The 20,963-nt window shown below is 39.9% G+C and overlaps 1 protein-coding gene and 1 long non-coding RNA gene across 6 annotated transcripts in view; one reads left to right on the forward strand and one right to left on the reverse strand.

Moving 5' to 3' along the window:
• Nucleotides 1-20,963, reverse strand: part of cdh23 (cadherin-related 23) — a 165,983-nt gene that overhangs the window by 99,302 nt on the left and 45,718 nt on the right. The window lies entirely within an intron of this gene.
• LOC122884966 overlaps nucleotides 6,146-20,963 on the forward strand; it is a 36,259-nt gene continuing 21,441 nt past the window's right edge. For both annotated transcript variants that reach the window (XR_006380017.1, XR_006380015.1), the window contains exon 1: nucleotides 6,146-6,286. This is a non-coding gene — a long non-coding RNA (uncharacterized LOC122884966). The remainder of the gene's footprint in view (nucleotides 6,287-20,963) is intronic.

The raw sequence follows: 20,963 nt of genomic DNA on the forward strand, positions 1-20,963 counted from the left end.
CTGGTCTGTCTAACCAGATTAAGACAGATTGCCACATGGGAATTGAGGGACAGAAAGGGGAGGGAGATCCAAGTAGTGTAGCTGCAGGGGCAGACGAGGAGAGCAACAGATGCCAGAGAGAGCAACAGACATCACAGGGCTCAGTTTCTCATCCTTGGAGCTGGAACACAGCATTGTGTCATCTGATGTATGCAGACAGGGTCGCAGGTCATTTCTGAGACTAATGTATTGAAAGTTAATGTATTTTAGATTATAATAAACTGATTTGAAAATCAGAATTGCTACTGTATATCAGGATTTTTCCTGCCTGTTTGGATCTTAGGTGTGTCATCCTCAAACCTCCAACACACATTCTTAAGTTACAGTCCATGTAAAGGAAATTCAGAGATTTGTTTTTTAGTGCTGTTGCATGACAATAAGGAAAAGCAGTGTGGCTATTGGTGTGAGAGAGGAAAACAAGCGAGTAGGAAGCCCCTCTTATTGTAAAACATCTCTTGCTGGAAAAAAGAGAAATAACCAAAACAAGAACTAGACTTAAAACAGGCTCTTTGGTAAGTCGGTCAGTTTCCCATATTCTGCTCTGGTCACTGAGAAGCTCCACTGCAGCACTTAAAGTGTAGCTGAAGCAAACCTCATCGATAGTTGCTGAGTGAAGGGAACAGAGTTACTAATCCACTCCCCAACAACAATAACTGCATTTGAATAAACATCTAAGCTGCATTTCTCTGATATATTTATTATGCTTGTCAAGTTGTCTGCTTACGAGAGAACTGGAAACACCTGTAAAGGTACCCCACAGCCTGCAGCGTAACACTGGAGCACAGGCACAAATTAAATGGATAAAAATACACAAAATCAAACTCATGAATTACATATTGAATGAATTACATATTCCTGCTTGTGCTTGTTTGTGTGCGCGCACTTGTATACCTGTATGCGTGTCTGCTTTATCAACTTTGCTTTGATGTCAAGGATGCAGTTTTGACAGTTGAGCATTAGGTGAGTGAGTGTGTGTGTGTGTGTGTGTGTGTGTGTGTGTGTGTACTTGTACTTGCTTGTGAGGACTGAAACACGTTTTTTGCCTACAGAGTGAGGACATTTTTGGAAAGTGAGGACATTTAGGCCAGTCATCACAACTTCAAAGGGCTGTTTGAAGGTGATGACTTGGTTTTAAGGGTGAGGTTATGAAATTAGGTTATGGTTAGGGTGAGGGTAAGGGTAAGGGGCTAGGGAATGCATTATGTCAATGATGGTCCTCACAAAGATAGAAGTACAAGGGTATGTGTGTGTGTACCTCTTTTAGGAAAGAGTAGGAGTGTGTGTGGATGAGATCTGGATGTGTGTGGAGAAAGTGTGTGATATGATGTATCCTTTTCCTCCCTAAAGCATGCTAGTTTCTATCTCTCTCTACACAGCAGCCTGTGAAACAATGACTCATTAACACCGCCCAGTGTCAAGTGCCACAAGGTTCAGTAAATAACGTCACACACTCGAATAAGTAAACATACACAAACACCAGTTTTGATCTCCCAGATTAGACAGTACCACGGTGTTCAAAGCAGTTCAAGCAACAACAGTTCAAAACTTTGCTGAGAAGCACAGATGACCAACTCTTAACAATATGTGTCAGTGTGAGACTTCAGAGGCTAGCAGGCTTGGCTGTGTGCAGCGGAAGATCATCTTTAAGCTGCTATTACTGAGGACTGTGGAGTCTCTGATGCCTACTAACAAAATCACAACATAACCATTACCCATTCACCTTATTCATTCTTATCTTCTTGTTTTCCCTGTATGCACCCTGGAAGGCTTTCAAGGTCAAAATGCTGCATTTGCATAAGTGGTGCATTTCAATCCTAAGAGAAAAACAATAAAGCAAACTATTTAAAAAGTTGTCTTGGATCATCAGCTTCTCACGATGAATTTCTCTACGTTCCAGCAGTCCACCACTACAGAGAGCACTACAGCCTCTCAGCTCACCGTGGAGCTCATCGGAGAGCAAAGAGCCATCAGACACATAGCCTTCTGCTTGGCCTTTTGTACCTTCCACTGGGTCTTAATAGCCTCGCCATCAGGCCATTGACTTGTAATCGGCATCACACGGGTCCAATCAATGTGGGTGACCAGGCGCAAAATGCTAGGCAGTGAATTCCTCTGTTTTTATTATCCTATAAGACTGTCCAATTATTTCTACATAAACAAGTCATACAATAAACAATGCTCAGCAAGGACTGGTGAGACCAGTGGCTGCTAAACTGGGTACCACTGCATGCTAGTTGAGAAGCACTGTATGGGTCACTTCCTATTCCTTCACAAGTGCAAAATCCAATTGGTTAGCCATGGCTCATATTCCTGCATATATGCATTGACAGTGCTTTGTGGCTTTTGAATAAATGGGGTCTATTTCCTATGGGAAGCAGAATGTTAAGTGGTGAGACAGTTGGAGAGGGATGAAGAGAGTTCCCTGCTGTGTCTTATCTGAAGTGCACTGCAGGAATTGCCCTGTTCTCCCTCTGAGAGCTAGTACTTATGGAAGGAGAGGAGGAGGAGAGACATACTTTAGAGTGTACAGAGAGAGAGAGAGAGAGAGAGAGAGAGAGAGAGATTTAAAAGGAAGAGTGTTTTTTGGAGACTATTCAGACCCCTTGTTGTGTTATAGACCTAACTGAGAATTCATTAAAAGTTTGCCATTAATTTACTCGATACTTCATAATAATAACGCAATATATGTTTTTGCAAACTTATTAATTCTGAAATACAAAAGTACCCTGTACCTAATTTACCCAAGTATTTAGACCCTTGGCTATTACACTGCCAGTTGAGTTTTGTTGCTTATGATCCGTTTTTATTTGATCGTCATTGAAATGTGTCCAGAACTTGATTAAAGGCCACCTGCAGTAAATTCAGTAGATTGGACATGAATTACAACAAGGTCCCATAGTTCACAGTACATACAGTACCAAAGCAAGAAAGCCCTGAAGTCCAAGGAACTCTCAGCAGAGGTCCAAGATGGCTTTGAAAATAGTCATGATATGGTAGTGCGTGTAGTTTGATTGAGAGGAAGTAATATTTAAATTAAAAATACAATGAAGGAGTCTGATTTCTTTCCAAACCCAGTGCAGGCACATAAGGTAGAACATGAATGTCAGAAATGAGAGAGAAAATGACAGACTACAAGTTGTAAAGAGATTGAGAAAAACAAAAACTGAGAGGAAGACAGACAGTGAGAGAATAGTATGGAAGCGAGGGCACAGATATGAGCATACGAAAGTGAAAGCCTGTCACTAACAGCCATGAGACATCGCTAATAAAGAAGGGAGTCCCTGTTCGCTTTTAACTGCGCCTCCGCTGTATAACATTGTGGTGTTTGCACTGCTGTCTCTACAGTCTCTACTGCCAGCAGCGGAGTGCTCATCTCCTGTAGGCCAAATTTCAGGTTCAACATGACAGGGAGACTTCTGGGGCCCTGGAGACTCAAGTCTGGCCAGACCTCAGGACTACACGGCCCAGCTTCTCTCTGGGACCTTGAGGGATGACAGGGGCTGAAGTCCACTGAGGGCTGGGGCTTTAAGTGTAATGGATTCCAGTGGTTAAATGACAGCTCTCTCCTCTAGGGAGTCCTTGAGGGAGTAGTCGCCATAGTGTGTGATGATGCTCTGCCCAACAACAACTTAGTTTAATTCATTTATACGTCACTCTAGTGATGGAAGAACTGAAGCCAAATTCACTCAGACTGCAGTGTAAAAGCAAATTATGCTCTTCAGGTGCACAAGCTAAAAGCCCCAAATTAGTGTATGATTTGTTCAAAAAATTATGCAAATCTCCCAACACGTGCAATGGAGAAGTACAGTGCTATTGAAAGCATAGTGAGAGGAGACAGCAAGATGAAAAAAATTGAAATTTTTAGCATCCTACCTAAGAAAGAATAGTCATTATCAGCCTGAATGTGAAAGATCAAGGGTTTATAAGGACATTATAAACTTCTTGCATTAGTAGCATGTCACTGTTACTCATTAAAAAAGACTGCAAAAGTAACACTTCTACTCTGCACTTTCCCTTCTCTCTAAGGAAATGTAGATCAGCTATGGAATTTATGCCATAATGCCTGTATTTTTTTAACAGTGTGGAGGATAAACACGCTTCCATCACAGCTGGTTAGTATTCCTCTGTTTACCTGCTAAGTGCATATTGGATGCATTCATTCACCATTTTTGACAATCAAACTCTGACAAAGTTAATTCATCACCCAAAAAAATGACCAAAAACAACCCTAAGTCTGATTTCGGATCCATGCCAGCATCCCTCTCCATGCTTAAGTACTTAATTTGCTCAGGATTTTCTTATCTATGATATTCTTAACAACACAGACACTGCATTGATTTTGTGCTCAGAAAATGTGATGTATTCAACCTGAGATTTTCTAACCAAATGGTCAACCGATCATTGATGATAAGCAAAATAATGCTGCTCTGCTAAATACTGTAATGTTCTATTGATTGTGCCTGTGACAGATTGAGCTTCTTTACCAATAAATGCAAATTAAACATATGTAGTTGGCAAAAGCATAACGGTTAGCACAATAGACTTATTTGTAAAGGTATGCTGGATCAAATCCCTCCTACAAATATGTGGACATGGAATGTGAATGAACACTCGTCCCTCATGCAACAACTGTAAAACTGGCCTTCAGTTGTCTCAGTGTTCAGGCTTGAATGCTTATTTTGTGAATATGTGACTGTGGGAGGGCTTTATGAATGTTATCCAAGTAGATCACCAGAATAACTCACTCCCACCACATTTCTACAAGTGATTCAAAATCCCATCATGTCTGAGGGAAGTCCAAGAGTTTGGTATGAAAAATATCCACTGAGAAGTGATTTATCCTAACGGACAGAAACCAGAACAGTTTGGGCTGTGATTTAGATAATGATGTGACTCACCATGTCTCAAAAAAACTCAATTGGACAGGTGGATTGAACGCCTGACCAACTAACTGACCAACTGATCAATTGACCCACTGAATGAAATTCCTATCTTTAGTAGGCTACTAGTTGGCCAAAAATCCAGGTATGTTCTGCCCTGCCCACTGTTGATTCAGTAAAAAATGGCAGTCAAAAGTCAGTCTTTGGCATGCTATTTCTGCTATTTGAAGTCAAGTTGACTTTTTTGTTCTACCTGGTAAAGGCCATGGCAAACCCACAGACTTTTGAGTACAATGTTCTGCTCTTTTTTTGTGAGAAATGTTAAAGACATGGTGATTTGCAGGGGCAGCGCCTGGGCTTTGGCCCCCTGCTGCTCACAGCTCCAAAGTCCCAGCATTTCACTACAATAGAGCCATGATTACACCTACACTGCTCACAAGGTTCTCAGTTCCTCCCCGGCTGTCTGCTCTCTGCTTCCAACCCAGCATGTGATTGTACCAGCTCTGTTCACCCTTTCACTGCCTGCCTCTCACAACCACTGTCCCTCCATCACTGCCTCCCACATGTGTCTGGCATTATTCTTGCCTATGTGAAAGAATATATTGCAAATGAGGAGAAAAGCAAAATAATTAAGTGAGAGGTAAGGGAAGAAAAAGATGTTAACTAGAAAGGCGTTATACATGCGTGAAAAATGTTAGTGGTTTTTGATTAGCTGGCGACTGTTAACATGATGTAACAGGGCATCTAAACCAAAAGGCCAGTCAACAGTTTAACAGCTGATCTAAATCAGCATGCAAGGTGTGTAGTTAATAGAAACAGTGCTAGTGCCAGCTACCTGTCACTGGTGAATCAGACCTAACCATGGGTTTAAATGATAAAATAAACGTTGCTAAATTTTAACTCAGCTTTTTGGCTGTGGCAAATTGCTATTTTATACTGTGAGAAAGGCAATACACTCTAGCTGATATACAGTAGAAAACACAAACTCAGCGAAGAAACAGCTTTCCACTTAGCCTTGTGGAATTCTTTTAATGCCACCTCATTTTTGTATGTTACCTTGTTGTGTCATGGTTTTGGGTTTTTGTCCTGTTATTTCCTGTTTTATTTTAGAATATTCTCCCGCTCTCTTGTGTCTGGTAGTTTTGCTTCCTGTCTTTGATTGCTGTGATTGTTTGCACCTGCGTCAATTGGTGTCTCGTGTTCGCCCCTAACTGAGTGTATTTAAGTCTGTCTGTTTCCGTCGTTCAGTGTCAGATCTACATTGATCCCGGTGTCTCGCGTCCTTTGTTCCTCGCGCATCTTTGGATTTATATGTCTGTTTGAACTGCTCACCTGGTTTGCTGATCCCTGCCTGCCTGACTTCCCCTGTAAGCTTGTGAACTTTGTTAAACTGTTTGTCTGCACCTGCTCTGCCTACTTAGTCTGCATTTTAGGGCCTATTTCCTATTACCCTCCTGCTTGACACCAGAAACTTAACAGTCGTGTATTATCGCTTACATGTGTCAATGAAGGACAAAAAGAACGCAAAGAGCTGACAAAAGCCCTTATTAATAGCAAAGACATGTTTTGACCAGACCTTACCATGACCATCATATCATGAAGTTGAAACTATATAACTGAGGGATGTGGAATACACTATCGAAATCTACAAGTTTTACACTTCAAAGCAGTCCAACAAACCGAACAATAAAATATTTTGTATACAATTATATTTAAATTGGAAATCAACCTCCCAAATAACTTTGAATTAAATACCATTTACTTGCAGTACTTTAATATAAGTAAAGTTTTCCTTTCTAAAGCAAGTGTCACAAAGGGTTTAACAAGTTAATAAGAGAGTGAGACCCATAAACAAGAATTTAAGAAAACACAGCAAATGCAGCAAAATGCACAGAAAATCAAACAAAGGCCCATCTGTAGAAAAGGGTTTTCAGATGCCAATTAAAACAATCCATACCAAGTACCATACAATACATACAATCCAATCCTGACCTAATATGGGCAGACTGTTTCAAAGCCATTTGGGAATAGCATTTGGAGCATTAAGTAAGATTGTCAAAAGACATAAATGACTTGTTCCTAGTATAATGCACAACACCTTTTTAATTTTATACTTCTTAAAGCAGACTATACAGCCCTTTCAGGTAAAATTTAACATTCTGCTTCACCACCTCACTGGGTGCCATTTAGTACCACAATCTTAAGAGAGGAAAACATGCCATATGGATGAGCCAATGGAGAACCCATAGGTTTTAAATCATAAGTGTTACCATGCCCCCTTCAAAAAAAAAATAAAACAATAAAAAAAACAAAACCAAACAAAACCTTTTCTTTCATCAGTTCTATGCCCTAATGGATCACTTTCAGTGCTTAAGCGCGACTTGAGTCACAGCCCCCAAAATGATGCTCTGATCAGCCCAAGCATCTCCCAAGTGCCCCTACTGTATGGCTAGGCACTCTGATGTGACCTTAGGGCAAAATAAACCATAACACAACTAAAAAAAACATAACCATAACCCTCTTTGAGAGTCGCTGCATGCTTCTGCCTACAGGTTTAAGTAAGGACTAGCATTGATCCTGAAAAGAACAGTGTTGATCACAAATATACTGCTAGAAGTCAAAAAGACTTACCCCAGGATCATATAAATCAATATATAGTGTATATATATTCATAAAGTATATGAACTACACAACTACTTGATGGATATATAACAGACTAGTATATAAATAGGTCAGGGCACTGGTAATGATTTCACAGTGTGCAGCCTTGGCAGATGCTGAAGCAGGTGAATCATGAGAACACTTAAATTAATCATAGAGGTGACACACAAAGCCATATTTCACATTTGAAATTAGCTACTCAATAATTCACTAGTATTGAAACAAGACTAAGTGTCCTTCATCTGCAAGGCTCCAACAGTAAATGGGTTAAATTATACAAAAATGATTTATGCTCTGCTGAAAAGCCAGAGTGTGGTTTAGCATACCATGAAACAGTTTGAATTCTCCAAATAAACATGCATATAGTATGTGTAGAATTTGTGTATAATATGAGGGCTTCAATATGCATATTATTTCAATTCATGCTTGCAGTACAACAGCATTAGGACATGCCAGAGATAAGATGTTGTCAAATTATTGAGCTGTTCAGTGCTTTCTAATGGTGCCAAACAGATTAGAGAAGACCCAGGAAATACCGGCAAAGGAATGAGATTCACAGAGACCTCACCCCCTGAACTGTGTGTGCAATCATAATCTCAGTAACATCTAGACAGCTGAACCACTCCAATGTACTGTATATGGAGAAGCCCAGCTTGTGGCTTAACATACATTTCTTGCAAAGACACCTCATGGAATCAGCTCCCTGATGTAGCCATCATCCCTGGTAAAATGGCACAAGGGGGGGTAGTAACAACTTTAAATCATGTCGTAGCGATAACATCCACAAACCAATGAGACAGCCCTACTCATAAAAAGACATCTGTCATTACAATTCCACTCATGGCAACAGTTGTGACAGGGGTTCCTTTTAAAGCCCATGCTTTTCCCAGCGGCACCGAGCAGCAGTCCTGTCTGTGCCTGGGATTTCGCAATGGACACTGTGCTTGGGGCTGAGGTGGAGGTATGAAACCCACCTCATAAAGCCCTTCAATCTTAGCAGCCCCAGCGGTAAAACCTAGGTGGCTGATGCCATCCTTGTAGCCTGAGTGTTGAGTGGTATCTGGAGCTCAGTTTGAGCTAAGAGACAGACTATCTGAGTGACAACATGCAATCTGCTGATAGGTGTGCCTATGAGTAGTTTAACTCCAATTCCTGGAATGCTGCTTTCTTGGCTGTTAGGGAGCTTTGCTCTGAAACTGAGGGATGGCATCTGTGCAAGCACCCACTGTGTGACCCATTGAATTTGTAATAAGCCAGTTGTCTATTTATGTCTAAGTGTGAGTCGTCCAGTTAAAGTGGAAATACTAATTATAGCGAATTGAGGTCAATTAATGAAACTTCAAGACAGATAGTAATAGAAGATAGAACTTGCAAGGGCTAACTGTAAGATACATGGAGAAACCCTGTATTTTTTTTTTTTTGGTCCCTACTTGTCTAAGTGCATCTATTCTCAAACAACCTTATTAAGTCTACCCTCAAAATGAGTTAATTTCCAGCAAAGTTCACTAAAATGGATGACAAAGTGTTAATACCAGTTATAAAGTTTCATGACATCCATATTTCTTGACTCCTTGACTAGTTGACCCCTTCTCTGAGGTCAACTAGTCTGAGACTCAGACGGCAGTCTGAGACAGCCTTGGGAAAAGCTTTCAGTGGTGCTGCAGCGGGGGCATCAGTAACAAAAAGACACCCAGTTCTGCAAACCCCGATTTTTGGTTTTCTTTTTCTTCCTCCATCTGAGGATCTGTGGTGATGGCAACAAAGCAGTTAAAGAATGACCAGGGCTGCCCACGCTTTAAGGAGACTAATAGAAATGCCCCTACAAATGACAGTAAGTAAGAGTAAGTTAGAACCATCCGTATTTCCAATCTGATGTCTGGTGTTTTGTCCTAACAACTCTAGCTCTTTTTATTGGATTATGATTGGTCTTGTCACAAAATCAATTGCTCCACTGACTGGATTGGCAATACTGTTTGTATGCACTTCCCTCACATAGCAGCCATTCATTTTCTTCTTACCTTTTCTAACAGCAGTAAGCCTTTTCATTTGACCTCCTGTACCCAATCAATTTCTGTTCAACTGGTCAGGAAGACATAATACAACACATAATATGGAGCAAGTCTTTGTGTACTATACAGAAACTGATGGCAAAAATGTCACATTAGAACCTCCTTGCATTCCATCTTGCCCTTGCACTGCCTTCCTCTCTGTCCACTCTGTGGCCTGGCTGCGCGATGGGCGATTTTCTAGAGAAGCACTCAGCCGAACAAAATGATTCCACGCCAACAGACAGTGAGAGGAGGCACTTTTGAAAGGCAAGGACAGTCTATGAATTTGTGTGTGTGTGTGTGCATGCATGCATGTGATGTGTTCCTGTACTGTCAGTTTTAGCTTCATAGATTTAAGAGTGGCCATTTTGTCTGGTACTCAATTCTTTAATGGCCTTAAGGCTTGGAGTTAAAACATTAAAACATTTAGAATGACTTTGGTTACAATTAGGATTTAGGTTAGGGTAAAATTTGAGGTAGTGGTGATGGTTAAAGTAAGGGGCTAGGAGATAGGGAAGCAATGTAGCCAATGGAGGGTCCTCATGAGGTCAAGTACAAGGATGTGTGTGTGTGTGTGTTTGTCTATATTGACAGAGCATTTTATCAGTAGAGAAAAGAAACAAATAACGTCTTTATCTCCTGATCAGTCTCCCCCAACTGCCTAACCCCAACCTCCCTGTCAGAGCTCATGGCTGACTGCCTCCAAAGAGCTGAAGTTAAACGTGAACAATTTGTTTTCAACCTTTATTTAAAGGTGGGACCTGTAGCTATGTTGGAACTTGAGGAACAGTGTTCTCATGCTGTTCTGTGCCATTAAACATCCTCCTTTCAGAATATTTACTACACAAAAAAGTGAAAGACTTTAAAATCAAATGAAACAGAATGGAAGATGCATGTAGAGGCCAGTGGAGTTCAGGAATTCAATCTAGTAAATGCTCTACAGTGCAAGCATTTTGCTCACACATGCAAGTGAAAATTAGTGTGCAAATTAAACTGAATTTGTGGCACACCGGTAAGAATTTAGGTCTAGTGTTGAAATCTGTTCCTGCCTGAATAGTGTTTCCCTCCCCTTCCCATACCATTGCCCTCCACGGTTGGGTTAGGTTATGGTTTAGTGTCATGGAGATCACTGGTTAGGGTAAGGTCAGCTGATCAGGTCAGAACCTCCCAGTTAAAATTTCATTCTTATCACATCAATAAATCAGCTTTTCTGAATAAGGGCCATCAGGATTTGGAGAAAGTAGCTTGTGGAAAAGGTGTGGCAAAGTCAGCAGGCTACTGTTATATATAAAATTTTTTTTTTTTTTTAAATAAACATTTGACATCTTCTGCCATGTATGTATAACATCTTTAGCACAAACATTTGTGTTGTGTTTCAAGTTGTAGCTACAGGTTGTGAACATTAATTAGGCTGCCACTCAAAAGGGTTTGTCTTCTCAACCTACAAATTTCAACTAAATCTTTAGTTATTCATAATAATATTAGCGAATTTTAAAAAGTTGAACACTAAACGTAAATAGCTTCACTAAGAGGTTTGAAAGGAGTCAAACTAAAATGCTAAAACTCTAGCATTTCAAAAGTCTAAAAACAACTAGTGGATTCCATGCTGTTTGAAAAGGGCATATGCATTCGTGAAGCACAATGAATCCCTGTCCCCTAAAAATAAATATAAGCATAGAGTCCTACTAGGACTCTCCTGTCCAAGGCTGCCTTTCAAAACATTATGCTAGAGAGGCAGATCTAACAGGGCAGAATGAATTACCCCATGTCCAGGGATTGGATTTGATTAAAAGAAAGCTAACTGGGAATTATAGGTATACATATGAACATACAGTAAAACATACTGTACATGTATGTTCTCATTATGAACTGGGTGGCCCTAGAGGAAAAGTCACATTGACATAAACCAAAGAAAATGAACTACCTGATGAATGACAGTGAAAGGTAAATGATAACAAAGCCTGTTTGCTTTTCCTCCTACAGAATATCTCATTCTCATACATGATTTTTCCTATTCTTCTCTACTTCTCTTTTTTAAGTCATTTTAAAAAAAATAGAATTAAATGCAAATTAGAATAGAGCTGATTATCATATAAACGGCTGTTGCCTAGAGGGGCAAGGCACTCTGGCTTTATTTATTTATTTTTCACAGTTCCCCATATAACTCTGACTTTAATCAGTCCACATTCTTTTAAAGACATAGGGGAATCAGGGACCAGTTGAGGCAATGCGTGTTTGTGTATGTGTGTATGAGAGAGATGTGACCAAGAGCAGCATCTGCAGCATCCATAGACCTGTACAGCTTCATTAGCATCATGTAAACTCGTGCTGTACATTGTTCAATTAGCGGGGCGCTGCGTGTTCTTGTTGCTCCATGTTCATAGTCTTTTACTATTCACTGAGGGCAATCACCTTTAAAGGTACACATCTGGAACAGCATTACAAAGCTCCATAATCCAATACTGAGTGGTAACTTGCAACAAAGCAGTGGAGAGGCTTTTATGGCAGCTGGATTATGTTTGCAGTCACTCACCAGTTCAAGTGGTCTGATTTAAATTCTCTGGGAGTGAGGGAAACATTGTTCAGGCAATTACCCAGAACCAACATGGAGGGGAGAGATGTAGTGGCAAGAGATTTAGACTAAGACAAAGCAGAGAGTCTGAGCAACACGCAAGGAAATCAGCATAAGAATTGAAACTTTGTGCTTGATGGATGAAGGGTTGATTATCTTTTTATTAACCTGTAAGACAGTCACTGTAGCCAAAGCAGCTAGTCTGTGCTAAAAACACGCTCAAAATGTGACTTCAGACAGTACTTGACATACAGGTTTCGTCAGATGTACTATTTCTGACATCAAGGCTTTTCTGTCCATCAGTGGACAGTCATTGATGCACTCTTTTCTTTCCATCTCAACTACTGTAATCTGCAATGTCCCTGAACAGTTTGGCCAGAACACAGGGGCCAGACTCCCCAGATCCCAGAAGAGACCATATTGCTCCTTTTTGGTGTCTTTAAAACTGCCTTGCAGTTTACGCATTACAAAACCCATCTGAACATATCTATTTACATATTTGGTGCTCATGAGGTTTATATGATGTCTCAGTTCACACTGTTGTCTCACAGCAAGAAGGTTTGAAAGTGCCAGTCTAAAGAGTTTGCATGTTCTAATCGTGTCTCTCTGGGTTTCCTCTGGGTGATCAGGCATCCTGTCACATCACATCAAAAGAATTCAATGCATTGAGAAAAATTAATTAATTGGCCTTTCACAGTGTCTGCTGTGGTATTTTTTCCTAATGTATTGCCTGTATTTCTTGCTTTTACCCAGAATGTTATTTCCCTTACGTCTCAGTTTTTCTGGTTGGAGCTCCATGGTCTGCCTCGGTTCTTTCTACTGTTCTTTAACAAGGGAAACACTTTGGTTTTAAAGCAATATCTAAACAAACATGATTTGACTTTCGAGGGTCTAAGGACAAAGGGTATCAAATGCTATACAGATTGTAAAGCCCCCTGAGGCAAATTTATGATATTGGGCTATGTATATAAAATTGACTTGACTGTGCTAAATATGGCACTTCCTTATGTAACAGCAAGTTGTTGTAACAAGTGCTTGGGGCCGATGACCAAGAGAAGCTGCACTTTAAATGGCACATTCTCAAACGAACTATGCTCCCCAAGTTGCTGTTGAGGCCATCTCATCTCAGCAACATCACATGGGATTCAATGCACTCTGCTGTTTTCAATAGATACCCTGCTATCTTTCCCGCACTGCTTTTCTCTCCTCTCTCTCTCCTTGTATTCCTGTGTGCTTGTTTTCAAGCCTTTTGTGTGTTTTCACTTCATTGTGAACTCTGTACCCCTGAATATCTCCGATCTGCAGTCTGGTCCTATAGGTACACTGCACTCTATATCAACATCTCTTTCTATCTGTAGCCTCGGGCATAGGGTATCATGAGGGCAGATGGGGCTCTATTTCCATGAGTCTTAATGTCTCTGGTGTGTCTCCGTACACACACACACACACACACACACACACACACACACACACACACACACACACACACACACACACACACACACACACACACACACACACACAATTCACAGATTTCAAGCAATTGCAGACACATCTGAGTACATATATCCAAGGCTGCTTTGCACTATGACCCCAGGTGCCTATAATTTCCCATGCATTATTCCAGTGCTTGAAGAATGCCAGTAGTTACTCCCAAAAAAGGCAGTGTGTGTGTGTGGTTAAACTCATCACTCCTATCTCTGACTTTCAGCAGGGACCACACAACCAGAGCATTAAAATACTTCCGTCTAGCTAAGGAACTCTAATAGGACCGGGGTGTTTGATGGGCAAAATAACATGGAACACTGAAATATGCATTAGTATGCAGGATTTTTATTTTCAATAACTGTAAGAGAGAGAGAGAGAGATAATGAGAGGGAGAGGTGATAGGCAAACAGATCAGGCTGGTAGAAATTATGAGTAATTAGAATTAAGAAAAAAAGGCTAATTTCAATCCCCACATAACAATCTGCCAAAAATGTTTGAATCTACTCTTCAGTTAGTATTACTTTACAGCATTTAAGTCTTTACTATCTTTTCTGGTCAGAGAGTCAATAACATTACCTCAACTGTTATGATGCTTTGGCAACACAGAAAACATTGCCAGTAAAACATATTTGTATAACACATTTGCCTCATCTATACTGTACTACATAAAATTGTAACACTAATGCAAGAAAATCCTCATTAGTTTCAGCTGTACAATTATGTCCAAAGTATTGATGCCAGTCTGGCAAGTGATGGATCTAAGAGACAGCTAACTACTATGTACTGTTTTCAGTGGAAAGTTAAAGAGATATGTCTGTATTTGTCTATTCATGCATGTGTGAATTGAGACATGGTATGTGGTGAGTGGAATTTCTATGGGATAGTTATATTACATAACTTTATCACTGGGGCTACAGTAGTTTTCTAGTGTAGTTCTTGTGAATATGAAGAATAAGAAGTATTGTCATAAGTCAGTAAGTAAACAGAGCAGCAAACTTGCAAGCACCCCACCCTGTTGATCGCACTGAATAGAATAGAACTGAACTGATCTGACATGAACTGAAACTAAATGTGAAAGTCACATACAGAAAGACAAACAGATCTGAACAGACAGAGCCTTTACAGAGAAACCGCGGCACTACTGGGGTCCGTTTGCAATCACTTCATGTAGCTCTGCAGCAGAGAAGAGTGGGGACAGAGAGATATGCAAGCAAAGTACTGCATGTAGAAAGAAGATGGACATGTACAAGACAAAAACACTTGCACTTTCAGTGTATTATACCAAATGTGCCCAAGGTTTACAATGTTTAGGCTGGTTACATATTGTATGATCTCTAAAAAACACTGGAAGTACCAATGACACTAATACAAAATGGCAATGTGTATAATCATCCCCTGTATAAAATGATCATTACATGGCAATTGGTACTTCCTACAACAAAGCATATATCCCAACCTGTTATTTCCATCATTTCATTCCTCTTTCATCTCTCTCTCATCTCAATTAGTAGAATGTGAAGTTGTCAAATTAAATTACATCTTGTTGATGAGACATGACACCAGTTATGGAGCTCTCAACAAGAAGTGTTGAGGACGGACTCTGTCTTCGATTGTCTCAATCCCCTTTGCACATGAAACAACGTTTTGTAATAGCATTTTATTGATTCATTTGTAGCGACGCCTAAGGTTTGTATTAGTAGTGACTCTTAGCTGCCTCACACTTTTCTTATAAAGTAGCTGTATTACAATCCAAGAGCCTCTCTCCTGCCAAAATCTCTTATATAAGCAATGTCTCAATTTCCTTTCCTCTCTTGATTCCTTCTTTTTTTCTCCTCTCCCCTTTTAACCTACCTTCTCTATAAGCTGGGTCCTGGGGGGGGGGGCTAGAGGAAAAGAGTGGAAGAAAGGGGGAGAGGAGTGGTCGAGCGCACAACTCAATTATACATCAAAGCACTTATGTTGTGGACACCACGGAAGGGGAAGCCAAGAAGGAGATGGAGAGGAAGACCGTTAAAGATGAAAAATATGGTACATTTGAAGGATAAACATGTGTATGGTTTTCTACTTAAATATCCTGACATGCCTGCCTTCACCTCAGCTAAAAAGGAGGAGCTGCTCAACGTAACTGGTCAAAGCAATATAATGGCGTAGAAAATAACATAAAATAGCAAATTTCTACACTTAAAATGCTTCAAAACCAACTACAAAATAGGCTCTATGGAAAAGAGTAGATCCTGAGGTGCATTTATGCTGAATTTACAGATTTTTACTCCTTGTGGAGTTTATCCTGTCAACCCAATGTTTTCTTATTTTGGTGTCAGCCAAGGTGCACTGAGGCTATTTACTTGCCTGCGCCGGTTTGGTATCTTGGTGACTTGTCATGCATCAACATGATGCAACATGATGTGATAGAGATTGCTCAGGTTCAGTTTTATTGTGGTGTTCCCAGAAACAGAAAAGAAAGTGTTTATTTTTTAAATCCTAATTTATTTGTGGGCCATTACCAGGATCATGTTTATGTTGCAAAATTAAAGAGGAAACTATTTTGTTTCCAGATTGTAAGCAATGACTTTTTGCAAGTAAAATAGTCAAATTTTACTGAATTAAACAATAAAATTAAAAAATAATTTAAGGAAAAACACAACATTCAAAAACCTAGATCACATTTGAATTTCACTTTCATTTTATTAAAGGCACTACGGTGTCATTTAACTGCAGATGGTTATTGTATGGATCACTGTGATGCATTAGACTGTGATCTGACCGCGCTGCTGGATTCACAAAAATAGAACCCTTGGTGTCATCTTGTGAGCAGCAACTAATCAACCATCGACTTGTGGAGGAAAGGATATAAAACCAAACACTACACAGAGAAAGTACCGACAGGTGCTGATTCTTAGGACAGACAAGATGGACATTTACAGTATCTGAACATGACTCATCATCAATAACATGTTGAATAAAACACTACCAACAAAGTGGTAACAAACCCATACATGTTAAGCTTGTATGTTTATGATATTTTTTTCTTGTTTCAACCGAGTCATCAGCAGCTGAGCTTGCTGCAGGTTTAAATATCCTCCATCATACTGTTTATCCTGCTTACATATTATATCCATGCAAATTTCAGATTTAACTATAGAAAATGTACTACATCTCTCAAAGTTCCTGCGCCCACGTTAGTTGTTGACTACAGGGACATCAAACCTTGCTTACTTAAGAGAAAGCGCTGAGAAGAAATATTGACCTTTCTGTTTCTTTCTGACACCTCTCCAATAATATCCAGAAGACTACAACACGCCAAAGAATCTCATCTCCCCAAAGACTAAGTCTGCTCAACAAAGTTAAAAACCTACCAAAAACCTGTAGTGGAACATTGAATTATATACTTTCTATGCTCTGCTGTACTCCCTGCTGAAAGGAGAGGCTACTACCAGGGCATTCACGACTGCTGCATTTTAGTAGTCATCAACTACTCCCAAAAAGTAGTTGAGGAGTCGATTAATCGCAGGAGATTTATCATATTTTTTTCATCCAATAACAATGAGCAATTCTCGACAAATAGGTCTCAAATACAACCAGTAAAGGGTTAACAAAGGTAGAGTCCTCGATTGGCTCTGCGAGGCTGTTTACAAATGAGCCGTGTCGAAGCCTATAGGGGACTATATTAAGATGATTAAAGTAAAATGAAAATGTAATTCTGCAATAGCATTCTAATTTTTCCATATATGTATGTTTTATTTGAGTAAATATTAAAAATTAATTCCACATACTCATATAGGCGTTCTATGACCATTTTAAAATGAAAATGGAAAAATCCGTTAGTCCTCTCATCTCTTTAGTTAGGACGTTACTTGCATGAACATCTGCATTGCAGATGTGTGTAGTCCACTTGTGGCAGAAAGGCTGACTACTGTAGAAACAACAACTTTATAACTTTATTCACTGATTTTGGTGAAATTAGAGATATGGGGCACTGAATTTGATGAATTGACTGTTTGACCACAAAAGAGACAAGAATTAGCAAGGTGGCCAAAGATTGTGAAAAGTGTTTGTATGAGCACTGTGAGTAAGTGAATTTAAAAATTTCAGATTTAGGGTCTGTGCCAAATGTATTATAAAACCTAGTGGGTTTATGAATTATCACTTATGTTGACATGACCTTGTTTGATTTATCTTGTAATAAAAATTATTTTAAATGTTTCTTTCGCTCAAAAAAAAGACGCCGATGTGGAATGTTTGGACGCGGGAAGTAGGGGTGCTGAGGGGTCTGTAGTATCCCGTAAAACCAGGCATTATAAAACCATCAATTAATAAAAAAGTGCGCAGTGAAGCAGACTAGCAGCAGAGAGAGAGAGAGCAAGAGAGCTCATGTGGGCGAGCGAGAGAGCGTGTGACTATGGGCAGAAGTGTCGATGCAATATAAACTTCTTTTGATCATGAAGCCTAACGTTACTCTGCAATTCTGTGGCTTATCAGTGAAGTGTATGAACTACACTGCAGACTTCAGTCTCTGACAAACAGACAGATCTGCGTTACACACACTCGTCTCCTATATGAAACATCTGTACCCTCACTGCGCTGCATTATTATAAACTATGATGAACTGGTCGTGGGTCACATCTCTGACCCACGTCCAGGCGCTGTCTCTCCCTCTTCATCTTCTCTTTAAGGGCGGTTGTGGTTTAGTGGTAGAGCGGGTCGTCCACCAATCGGAAGGTCGGCGGCTGGATTTAAATATTGCTTGCATGAATGGAAAAATCAGGTTACATTGTATTTAAAAATTTTAATCAACATTTGAATATTGTCTACTGTATGCTTCCACAGGGATCTGATTGGACTAAACCCCCAAGAAGCTTGTCTGAGCTGGAGATACTCTTTGACTGCAGTCACAACGCGACTGCTTTCTTGCAGGTATAACAGGAGTCTTTCCTTCTCTAAATACCTTAAATTCTATTTATTTAACATGGCATAATGATTGTTCAAACAAATCTATGTTCAACAACAACCAAAGTTATGTCAACCTTCGGTCGTTAGAAGGCCAAACCTCTGAGTCTGTCTGACAAATGTCCACAGGTTGCATAAAGTTACGAATGTATTGGTTTATTGAAATAAACATTATTAATAGTGACTGACACATTAACACAGCGGGATGAGCTGCCACACTTCTCCTCGCTAACGTTGTCACTGCTAGCGTTAGCCATAAGTGGGTGTAACTTTAAACGGCTATGCATAGCCCAGGTACTGTTGTGGTACTTCAGGGTAGCCTTACATACATTGCAGCTGACTGTTTTAATTTCCTATTATCTGTTTTCTTACTTTTGTTAGTTTAGTTTCTTACTAGTATCCGAACATTGATTACCAACATTGAGTCTGACTTTGCTGGGTTTCTTACTGTAAGCATTAGAATGAAATTCATTCTTAAACTTGTGCACACTAAATGCTGATATATAAAAACTGCACACCACCATAGTGAATTGTAACGGAAAACAAGATGTACATGTAGTTTAAATGAAAGTTGTGAAGAAATTTTGTAACAGGACAGAAAAGATGTCAAAACACATCACATTGTAGTGTAATTCATATCTGAAAAAATACATAAATCGTCAAATCATCAAATGTCATTACATTGTCAAAAATAAGAAAATATCACATTATATTTTGTACACTGCTTCTTCCAGGAAGACAGAGAATCAGATCTCAAAGTCCTTACAATGAAAGAAGATTCCTGTACACACATCGCCTCTGTACTTTGTACTGTCTATTCAAAGATTCAGTGAAAAATACTAAAGACAGAACGATACTGAAAGTTAAAAGCCCTGCTTGCAGCTGCTATGGTGCTGGACCATACAGTCAGTTTATGATATATGATGAATTGCTTTTCTAGCCTTAGCACTAGTGGGGTCAAAATGTAAAATTTGATGGTGGTGCTATAAAAATCAAACTGGTTCAGCCCATGAGGAGCATAAATGCACAGGGTGAATCTCTTTGCATCAGACTGTTAAACTATGAGATATGTGTCTTGTGCAAAGCTGACATGTTGGATTTAGAGCCACACTAGAGGAATAAAATCAAAGTGTCTAAAATGCAAAGGGTTAAACTTCTGGGGGGCATGACTGCCTCAATAAACATCTGCCCATTCAATTTCGACTCTTGTGTATGGGCTTGAGGTGGCACTAGAGAAAAGTTCCGAAAAGCAGCCAATAGTTGTGATGTCTTCCTGGGAACCGTAGCGTTAGACAGACTGACCAATATTCTTGCCCCCTTCTTGCCCCCTCAGGTGGTGGGGCAAGAAAGCTGGTTTGTTCTATAAGAGGAAGTGCCAAACAAGACACTGCTAGACTACATCAGACTGACTAGAATGACAACCTGAAAATGCAGCAGGGATTTGACAAAGATGGGCTGTAAGTTGGAGCTTAAACATCTGTTTGTCACCTTAATTAGTTTGCGAGGCGTTTGTTGTGGTTGTCACGTATGCACCACTGTAACAAAGCTCTGGAAAGCCTGGGATCTGAGGTGTAAATTGAACAGTAAAAGTAGTGTCAGTCATGCTTTCATAAAAGTGAGTACAAGGTATGAATCAAGGTAATCATATTTTACTCTACAACAAGCTTTTGTATATGTAAGGCTCACTGTATATGGTTAAAAAAAACAGAGCCCTAATACTATGATATTATTATACTGGGCTGCACTTAGAAAAATACCAACAAGAAAGAGGGTAAACTGTAGGTAGCAACTGTTCCTTTCCTCTTCACCTTTCTTCCATACTTCTGCGTAATGCATCATTTTTCTTCAGTGCTTCTCTCCCTACCACCTCAATTATGGACGTGACAGCCAAAACAGATTTGTGCAAATTGGAAAGGCTATAAAGCACTATTAAGGAAAATCTAGCCACGGTCGGAGGAACAGTGTAGGGAAAAACAGACGGATGGAGAGGGAGGTGCATATTGAGACACAGAAGAGTACAGAGGGAAGAAATCGAGAAAAGAATCGTTGAGGAATTTGCATAATGCCAAATGGAGCCTTGGTGAGGTTGAAGGCACGACTTGTAGCTGAACAAATTATTCCCACACATTAATTTCTTCCGTCTTTAAGCAGAGCATTCTTCCCATAACCACGATATAATACACACCACAAAAAGCCATGAGCTAGTCTGTCTTTCTGTCTCCCACACCCACAAAAACATAAACACAACTAGCTGGAAAATATGGAGGGACGGACAAGATGCACAACTGTCTTCCATGTTAGCAAAACCTTGTCAGAATTCACAATTCT

The sequence above is a fragment of the Siniperca chuatsi genome, linkage group LG11, assembly GCF_020085105.1.
Source record: "Siniperca chuatsi isolate FFG_IHB_CAS linkage group LG11, ASM2008510v1, whole genome shotgun sequence".
Lineage (NCBI taxonomy): Eukaryota > Metazoa > Chordata > Actinopteri > Centrarchiformes > Sinipercidae > Siniperca > Siniperca chuatsi.